The 10,595-nt window shown below is 39.1% G+C and overlaps 1 protein-coding gene across 6 annotated transcripts in view; it reads right to left on the bottom strand.

Moving 5' to 3' along the window:
• NUMB (NUMB endocytic adaptor protein) overlaps positions 1 to 10,595 on the bottom strand; it is a 159,466-nt gene that overhangs the window by 69,453 nt on the left and 79,418 nt on the right. For 5 of the 6 annotated variants that reach the window (XM_045287790.1, XM_045287789.1, XM_045287793.1 and 2 more), the window contains exon 3: positions 9,215 to 9,275. The exons of the other annotated variant lie outside the window; for it this stretch is intronic. The gene's annotated coding sequence lies outside the window, so the exon portion shown is untranslated. The remainder of the gene's footprint in view (positions 1 to 9,214; positions 9,276 to 10,595) is intronic. 6 annotated transcript variants of the gene reach the window in all.

The following is a 10,595-nucleotide window of genomic DNA, read 5'->3' as shown; positions in this document are numbered from 1 at the left end:
GAGAGAGAGAGAGAGAGAGAGAGAGAGAGAGAGAGAGAGACTTTTCTGAGTTGTTCCTTTTATCTGTACTACAAAATTTTATCATTAATCTCGTCACTTCATTTGAAAGATGAAACAATTGATGGACTGAATTTATTCAGTCCTTTTAAGGCATGTACTACTTTACAGATAAAAATACAAATGACCACTTCCTCCAATTCCACAACGCATACATGCACAAACTATTAGGATGGTGCTACATCAAGGATTAAATCTTAGAACAAAATGAAATTGCTCTAATTTAGCAAGGACTGATTTAGCAAGGAACATCTTGATGAAAAAGGGCAGAACTGCTGAGAATGCTAGCCTACTTTTTACACTGACTTGCCTCCTCTAAGCATCTGTCAAGTGTGGGATGAGAAAAAGGTGTTGGAATCTGGAAAGTCATACTAGAATAAAAATATATTTGGTTCCAAGAACTGAAGAGAGCGAGAAATACCATTGGAAAGCTTATAGAAATAAGGTTTAAAACCAACTCTGCTCCCCTTTTCTGACAAGTAATTTTGAAAATCATCAACACATGTCATCTCATAAACTCATTAACTTTCTCCAACATAATTCCTCCATTTACCACACTCCTCTATCAACAAATGACTTCTAAAACATCTCAAATCTGTCCCCTGCTCTTCATATCCATATCCAGCATCAGAACCTTGATCCAAGACTTTACCTCTGACTTAAAATCGTATGTCATCAACTAGTATTTATTTCTGTTTCTTCTACTGTCTTCCTTAGTCAACCGTGTAATCTTTTTAAAAAAATCATTTTAAAAATCATTTTATTGGGGCCCATACATCTCTTATCACAATCCACACATACATCAATTGTGTAAAGCACACTCATCGTTCTCAAAACTCGCTTTCCACTTGGGCTCCTGAAATCAGCTCATTTTCCTTGCCACGCCCCCCTCCCTGCCCACTCTCCCCCCCCTTCCCCATGAACCCTTGGTATTTATAAATTACTATTTTATCTTATCTTGCACTTCCCGGCGTCTCCCTTCACCCACTTTTCTGTTGCCCATCCCCAGGGAGGAGGTTATATGCAGATCCTTGTGATCGGTTCCCTCTTTCCAACTCACTCTCCCTCTACCCTCCCAGTATTGCCACTCTCACCACTGGTCCTGAAGGAGTCATCTGTCCTGGATTCCCTGTGTTTCCAGTTCCCATCTGCACCGCTGTACATCCTCTGGTCTAACCAGGTTTGCAAAGTAGAAATGGGATCATGATAGTGGGGGGAGGAAGCGTTTAAGAACTAGAGGAAGGTTGTGAGTTTCATTATTGCTACACTGAACCCTGAGTGACTCATCTCCTCCCCACTACCCCTCTGCAAGAGATGTCCAGTTGTCTACAGATGGGCATTGGGTTCCCATCACGCGCTCCCCTCATTCACAATGATTCCCCCCACCCCCAACCATCTTTGGTGCTTGATAGCTGGTTCCCTTAACCCTTCATGATCACACACGTACTGTATAATCTTTAAATATGTAAAATAGATCAAAGGCACTGCTTAATACTTCTCAGATTTCCCAATCCATCTTAAATTTTAGTCCAAAACTTGACATCTCAGTATTCGGGAAGTCACTATGGCATAAAACTTAAAGATTGTACTTTCTTGCAGTTAATTATAAACCCTAATCTATTTTCAATTAGTTCTTATGATGTGCTCCTGCTCAACACTTGCTCCCATGAAGTGATAACTAGATATAAGTGTATGGTGAATAAATCACATAGCGCCTGGCTATCAGGAAGAATAACATCTGGGATCTTTAAAGGCTTGTCTTAAAACAAGCAGCCAACTAAGTGAGGGGACAGCTAAGTTCACATGAAAGCAACATACTAGTCCCAGCATTATAAATAATCAAATCTAAAATCAGAGTGGGAACTGTATTAAAACTTAAGTTTTGAGCATCCAGTTTGCAGAACTTTTTGGATGACAGTTGTGTTAGTCTGGGTTAACTAGAGAAACAAAGATACTCATGTGCTTAAGAGCGAGCTTTATATAAAGAGTAATTGTATATTAAAGAAAATATCCCAGCCCAGTCCAGATCAAGTCCATAAGTCTGATATTACCCCCTATGTCAACACTAGTCCCTAAATTCCTCTTACAACCATGCAATGATGCTGAATGCAGGAAGATCACAGGACAGTGGGTGAAAAGTCTTATGGTTCCAGTGGTGGTGGAAGCATCTCAGCTCTGGGGTGGGTCTTCACTCGGTTCCTCCAGTTCCAGGGTTCTGGCTGCATCAGTGTAGCTTCATGTTGCTTGTCAGCAGGAAGATGAAGCAGAGAGTCTGTATGTATCTGGTCTCCCGTGAGCTATTTACTTCTGTGGCCCCTCCAAATGAGGTCATCAAGGGGTGACCTGATTGACAGGCTAGACTCCACCCCTTTGCAAGTTGACACCAGATTATGTAATTATCACAACAGTGAAAGCCCAAAATCCATTTACAGAGTCCCTGTATGGATTAAGCTTCCACTGAGTTTTCTACGATCACTGACCAGGGATGTGAATAGTCCTGTCCCCAGAGTGCACTGGAAAGTGAATTACTGCAGCTATTAAAAACAAACACAAACTCACAGCCATGGAGTCGATGCTGACTCGTTGCGATCCCCCATGGGTTTCCAAGACTATTTATGGGAGTAAAAAGCCCAGTCTTTCTCTTGTTTTCTTTTAACTCACTTTTAATTTGTTCTAGCTTCTATTATCTTCTGCTTTCCTTTGAATTAAGGTTTTTCTGTTTTATTTTGTTGTTCTTTGGGGTTTTTTGGACATGATTTTCTTTATATGAAAACAATGATAAGTAAATCTATAGGGACAGTGTGTAAGCTTGGGTAGACTAGAGAAACAAACTCATAGGCACTCATATGTGTATGGGAAAGAGCTTTAGATACAAGAGCAACCGAATATTGAGAAAACATCCCAGCCCAGTCCAGATCACGTCCATAAGTCCGTTATTAACCCATATGTCCGATACCAATCTGTAAAGTCCTCTTCAGACTCATGAAACACATGCAATGACACCAAATGCAGGAAGATCACAGGCCAGTAGGTGAGAAGTCTTGTGGCTCCAGTAGCGTTGTAAGCATCTCAGTGCTGGCAGGGGTCTGTCTCCACATGGCTTCTCCAACTCCCAGGCCTCTGGGTATATGAGGGTAGGTCCATATGGCTTCTTCTCAGGAAGGTCTTGTAGGGAGTCTGAGAGTGTCCCAACTCAAGCGAGCTATTTATCTCCTTACAGCCTCCAAATGAGGTCATCAAGCTGTGACCTGATTGATAGGTAAACTCCACCCCTTCACTCATAAAATCTCAAATTGACAACAGAATATGTAACTACCACACACATTAACTAGATTAATAGTTTTTTAGGTTATGGCAGGGAGTATTGAGGGTATAATGGGAAGCTAACAATAATGAGTACAAGAAAGAAGAAAATGTCCTACAATTGATTGCGGTAATGATTGCACAACCCCTTAAATATATTTAAACCACTTACTTGTATGGTATGTGAATTACGTGTCAATATAACTGTTTTTAAAAAGAAAGACTGTACTCTCAATTCACTCTCAAATCAATTGCCATGGAGTCAGTTTTGCCTCCTGGTCACCTCCTGTGTGTCTGATTAGACCTAGGTTTCACAAGGCTAATTTTTTGGAAATAGATTGTTAGGCCTTTCTTCCAAGGTACTTCTGGGTGAACCTGAACCTCCAACCTTTTGGTTACAAACCCAGAAACTCCTAATTCACAATGCCCAAGTTTATATCTTGGCTCAGCCACTTACTGTATAACCCTAAATTACTGTTTATATATCCTTTAAGCCTCATTTGCAATACCAAAACTAAACTAAACTCATCGCTATAGAACTGTTTCTAACTCATAGCAACCATACATTTTTAAAAGTACCTACTTTTGCTGTAAAGGTTGAATGGTAACATACTTGGAACAGTACCCTAGAACATTGCAAATGCTCAGTAAATGTTAGCATATTATGGTATAGTCCCTGCCTGTCTGCATGATCCTTTCAGTTATCTGTGAACTCTACCAATTTGGGCTGGTCTTTTCCCTTGCCTGGAATGCTTCCACCTCACCCCTCACCCCCAGATACTTCCAGTACTTTTATCTTACTCACATATCAAAAATTCTCAACCAAAAATCCATTTCACTGGTAAGGCCAACTTTTTATTCTGCAGTTCTTGATTTTACTTCTTTGCATTTCCTTCACAATGCTATGTATTTTGTAACTACTTTCATTGCTAGTGCAACTCTTTATAAAAACACCATTAGGCCGTCCTCGTTAGTATAGTGGTGAGTATCCCCGCCTGTCACGAGAGAGACCGGGTTTCGATTCCCTGATGGGGAGGCGAATTTTTATATGACAAAACATAATAATTTATGAATTATGAAGGGTTCATGAGGGAGGAGGAGTTGGGAGGGGGAAAATGAGCAACCAATATTAAGGGCTCAAGTAGAAGGCAAATGTTTTGAGAATGATGATGGCAACAAATGTACATATGTGCTTGACACAATGTATGTATGTATGTATGTATGCATGCATGCATGCATGGTGATAGGAATTGTACGAGCCCCCAATAAAATGATTTACACACACAAAAAAACACCATCAGATGTTCTCATCATCCAATAAATTCGCTAATATGCTTAAAGTAAGGAGCACTGGTTTGTTTTATCCAAACTAACCTTAACTAATGTAAGAGGTTAAATAAACAATTGGCGACCAATATAAACATACTTCAGCCTGTGCTATGATTCAATGTATCTAGCCATTTCCCTTAATTGTTCATTAAAAAACACTCAGTGTCAACAAAGTATTAAGCATTATGTAAGTGCTGGAAAAAGAGCCAAAAAGAGAAATAAAGGCACTCCCTGGGCACAAATGAAATCTGTTTCTATCTCTTTAGGAATTTGTAACTAAGTTGGAATAAGTGCATATAGTCCCCATTTAACCTTACATTAGTACAAGAAAAGGCTCAAAGACTTTGTGGGGGGAAAAATGAAGCTTTCTCATTCTGAAGAATGAGTCTCAGAAATCCACAGGAGCAGTACTACTCAGGCCTACAGAATTGGTCTACATCAAAATTAACTCGATGGCAGTAAGTTTTTAGTATACATAGCCCAGGAAATTATATCTAGCTAATAAAAAGGATAATAAATCTCCAAACTCATGCATTACTTATAGTTATTGCTTTAAAAACTTAAACTTAAAAATCAGGCTAGTAATTAAGTTACACATCTATCCTAAGAAGATATAAAAAGAAAAACTGAAGAAATGAAAAGTATATTCCACTCCCATTAATAGACTAGATTGTTCACCCAATCTTCTGCTGGAAATAAAAGTGATGGAAAATGTTTATTTCAGATAAACACAACTATTGATCTCTCCCCATCCAGAGCAAATCAATGATGCAAAGAAATAATTAGTCCAAAGAACTAAGAGACCACATGAACCTCAGCCTTCACTATTCTAAGAGCAGAACTAGATGGTGCCCTGCTAACCATTATCAACCACTTTAATTGGGATCACAACAGAAGGCTCTAGATATAGTTGGGGAAAATGAGAAATAAACCTCACAATCATAACAACACCTGATTTATTGGTCTGACAGAGACTGATTGAATCTTTGAGTCAATGGCCCATAGACAACCTTCAAGCTTGGAAGTGAACTTACCCATGGCTCAACTTTCAGTCTTATAAGGTGAACAACATCATCAGGGAGAAACATAGTCCTTACAACAGTGGTTCTAAACCTTTCTAATGCCGAGACCCTTTAATAAAGTTCCTCATGTTGCGGTGACCCCCCAACCATAAAATTATTTTCATTGCTACTTTGTAACTATAATTTTGCTACTATTATGAATCAGATGACCCCTGTGAAAGGGTGGTTCGACCCCCAGGTTGAGAACCTCTGCCTCAGAAGAACCAACCATGTAAGACCAATATGGCAGCATTTCTCAAAAAATGAAGTTCAGAAGACAGGAAAGAGGGATAAATGGATACAGGAACACAGGAAGAAGTGGGAAGAGTTCTGTTACACTGTGGGGATTGCAATCAGTGTCAGGAAACAAAAAGTATGTAAGCTGTTCTACAGAAAACCAATATACTCTCAACTAAATCACAATAAAATAAATACAATAAAGCATACATTGTGAATGAAAAAAATCAAGAACGCATTGAAGAACCAAATAGAAAGTAAAGAAATTGCCAGACCAAAATCTATGAGAACCAAAAGATTAAGTGCTATAATGAAACTGCCTTTGCTTGGAGACTCATGCCTAACTCTCAAACTTGAGCTTCAGCACATCCCTCGTTTTTTTATCTTCACCTCTTCTATGGCAAAAAAAATCACTCTAATTTCACGTCCCTCTTCATTCCTGGAAACAAAAAGAAGTCACACAGAGTGAGGTCAGGTGAGTAAGGTGCAAGAGAAGCGTTCTGTTTTCTGCCAAAAACTGGTACACTGAGATGGCTTCATAAGCAGGTGTAGTGTCATGGTGGCAAAACCAGTCCCCCGTCTGTCACAAATCAGGCCTTTTTTGTCACACATTGTTATGCAATCTTTTCAGAACCTCTAAATAGAAAGCTTGGTTAACAGTCTGACCTGGTGAAATGAACTCCAAATGCACTATGAGTCAACATTTTTGTCCATTCGGGAAGTTGATGGACATCTAGAACATGTTTTGTCATCAATTGGCATTTCACTTTTTTTGAAATGAAAAAAACCACTCGAACACTTAAGTTTTTCCCATAACGCTGTCCTTGTAATCTATGTTCGACATCCCAACAGTTTCTGTGGCATTTTTTGCAAGCAGAAACATAATTTCACAGACACACACTGTTCTCTTAAATTGGCCATCATAAAAAACTAGGTTTGAGCCAAAAAAAAATTCACTGGATCAGAGTCCAGAGACGCCACTTGGTGCACTAACTCAGAGTGAGTTGCTCGATGCTTATGCTTGCCTAGTGGGGAAAATGCGTACTATTAAAGTTCTGCCAGTAGAGCTTCTTTCCGTTTTTTTGTTTGTTTTGGTTTTTTTTGGTACCTCTGCATATTATCCACAATAAACAATAATGAAGGAAACCAAAGTCTGGGGGAGAAATCAGTCTAAAGAACAGTTTATTAAAAATCATGCCCCTATATACCCCTATATTAAAGAAATTAGATGTGCCCAGCTACCCTTACAAACTATTCTCATTAGGGCACTTGGATCTTGACAAGCAAAACCAAGCTCACTGCCATCAAGTCTATTCTGACTCACAGTGACCCCTAGGGTTGAGCAGAAGCAACTTTTTATGGGAGTAGGAAGCGTCATGGATCTTCAGACAATTGAAAAATATGAAACAGAACTTAACACATTTAAAATATCTAGACTTAACTGAATTAGTTGAGATAAATGAATTCCCAAGATATCACCCTAGTACTCCATAAACCTTAAGCCAAAAACTAATTCCCCGAGGGCACCTTTTAGCTAAATAATAGATTAGCTTATAAAATAAAGAATATTACCAATGAGTATTGTGCTCCTTTAAAAATCAACTCAATAATTACTCTACAGCAAAGATAAAAAGCTAAGGGAACAAGGAGATCAGATTATTGGTAGCAAAACCAACAGGCAATTAATGAGACTTAATTCATTGGAAAGAATGTAGAATGTCTGAACAATTTGTGTAATAATAGTTAAACAAGGACCTAATTTACTATGTAAACTTTCACTGAAAACACAGTAAAATACTATTTTTAGAAAACTAAACTCATCCCCTCCCCATTCCTTTTCTCCAAAGGACTACAAGGAAATATGCCTTCCTATGACAGAACAGAGAATAGAATCTTAAGCCGTTGTAACCACAGCAGTCTACATACCTATTTGCAATCCAAATTCATACCATTTGGGTGGTGCAAAACACTGTTTTAATGGAATTAAAGCGTCCCTAAATTGTAATGCCCTGAGGCACTTGGGGGAAAGCACATGCATTTCTATCTTAGGGCTCAGATAATACAAACATTTTTTCCTAGGGAAAATAAACAGTTCACAGTCAAAATGTCTCAAAGAATAAATGGAAAGAAAACACACAACCCCTCCCACACCTTAGCTTAGCATAAGAAATGCCAGAAAACCTAAAACAAAGAATTCAAAAGTAACCAGAGGTGAAAAAGGCATATTCACTTATAATAATTAACTATTATACAGCAACACGGATTTTATTAACAATGGATTTATTAACAGCAACAATGGAAATCAGAATTGAGAGTGGATTATTTCTTTGAAGGGATTACAAAAATTTATTGCCACTGAAATGAAATGACTTTCAAAAATGAAGGTGTGGTATCTACTGCCTAGAACAACCAAGCCAAGGAGATCAAAGGACAGCATGTGCCCAGGGATAAAGAGAGGCTGGAAGGGCAAATGGAGATAGTAAATACAAGACGGAAGTGGGAAGAGTGCTGTTATACATTGTGAGGGTTGCAATCAATGTCAAAAACAAAAACACCTCCTTGCCATCACAGTTCTGACGCATAGCAAGCCTATAGGAGAGAACTACCACTTTTAGCTTTGTAGGCTGAATATCAGGCGTGCAGAATGTCAGATCCAGAGGCCATTTATCATCATATACCATCAACACCAGCTAACATCACATGCCTCATCAAAGAGAAGTAGTTCCAGCCATCACATCAGGGTTAATTAAATGTTGTGACCATATAGCAGGCTAATTTTTAAGTCAATAATTTCATGTGGCTCAAAAATGGTGTTAAATATCCAAAGGGTTGTTGGTAGGGTAAATGATGCCCCATTCCTGCTGTAAATCTTTATGGGAGCAGAAGTCTCATCTTTCCCCAAAAAGCAACTGGTGGGTTGGAACTGCTGATCTTGAGGCTAGCAGTCCAATGCATAACCCCAACATCACAAGGGCTTCTGAAATCACTGTAGCAAATCAAAATGTGTATGAATTGTTGACTGAAAAGCCAATATGCTTTCACCAAATCACAATAAAAAATGAGAAAAAATGAGGGTGAAATAACAATTCACTTATGAGTAGAAAGAGAGCTTATCACACAAAGTCTCATGATTCTTTTTAAAAAAGAAAATCCCAGAAAGAAAGTGATCTAGATGGAAAAATTTGAGACCCATGGACGAATCAAAAGCAGAGAAAGTTGAAACTGACCTGAAAATTCAGAGGCTACCATTTCTTGCCATAGAGGCTCAAGGGCAGTGAAGCAAATTGACTGCAAAAAAGAATGAAAAAGTATGTAAGGGCCCAACAACAGCATTGTAAGCTCCTGCTTTTAAGTTGTTTTTTAAATAATATTTTATTGTATCTTTGGTGAAAGTTTACACAGCAAATTAGGTTCCCCTTTAACCTATTCAAGGCCTGTGGTTTAGACCCTCCAGCAGCTCCAAGGGAGAATGGTGCCATCTGTTCCCACACAGAAGTACTGTGTCAGAAACTCTATGAAGTGGAATCAACTTGATGGTAGTAGGTTTTAATATTTTTTATAGAAATTGTTTTGTCACTGGTTACAAATTCACAGTGTGTCAACATTCTTCATTATTTCTATTCCGTTTGTTCCGATTCCCTTGATTTAGCTTCCCTTCCCACTCCTTGCCTTCAAATCTTTGCTTTTGGGTAAATGTTGACCATTGTTTAAGCAAGCACATTACTCATGGTGTGATATTTTTTATTCTATGAGCTAATCTACCATTTGGTTGAAAGATAATCTGCAGAAATTGTTTTAATTCTACATTCAAAGATTATTGCAGGGCAATGGTCTCAAGGGATTTTCTAGTCTTTATCAGTCTAGTAAAGATCAGTCCCCTTTTCTCATTCCCCCAGCTTTTTTAGAAATTTCTAAACTTGCTCCACATTTTTCTTCCACTCTACTTGAGACCTATTGTGCCCCTCGTCAGAATGGTAGTTATATGAATAACAATGTAGTTATTAAGATTGGAGGAAGACTTATTAACAACCTTTGATATTCAGGTACAACCTTGCCTGTTGAAAGTGAGGAGGGACTCATGGCCCTGCGAGGGACAGCACCAGAGACATAAAGTAGGAATTGCGCCCGATTGGATCCCGCCACACCGAGGCAAATCACTGGGGGAGTGCAGCAGAACAGAAGGGAATGGAGCGGCAAGGTCCCCAGGGAATGCTGAAGGTGGACTTTGGGGCCAGGGCATAGTGCCCCAAGAGACTGGACTGGAAAACACTCCTAAAGGCCAACAAACGATCCTTGAACTAACTACAAGCTTTTCTTTCTTGCTGTGTTTTGATTTGTTCTTTGTCAGTGGTTTGTTGTTGCTGTTTTGTTGTATATTGTTGCTTGGTTTTGCTCTGTCTTTTTTGTGTGTGCATGTTAGTATATCCGCAGGTCTGTCTAAATAAGATAGGCTGAATGAGCAATCTGGAGGAGGAAACAACGGGACCGACAGTTCTGGGGGGACATGGGATAGGGAGAGGTGGGGGTAAGGGAAATGATGTTAACAAACCCAGAGACAAGGGAACAACAAGTGATCCAAATTGGTGGTGAGGTGGGTGTGGGAGGCCT

Source organism: Echinops telfairi, unplaced genomic scaffold (genome assembly GCF_000313985.2).
Source record: "Echinops telfairi isolate 266 unplaced genomic scaffold, ASM31398v2 ScPeMD7_18;HRSCAF=68, whole genome shotgun sequence".
NCBI classification, from domain to species: Eukaryota; Metazoa; Chordata; class Mammalia; order Afrosoricida; family Tenrecidae; genus Echinops; species Echinops telfairi.
This window is presented reverse-complemented; position numbering and strand designations above follow the sequence as displayed.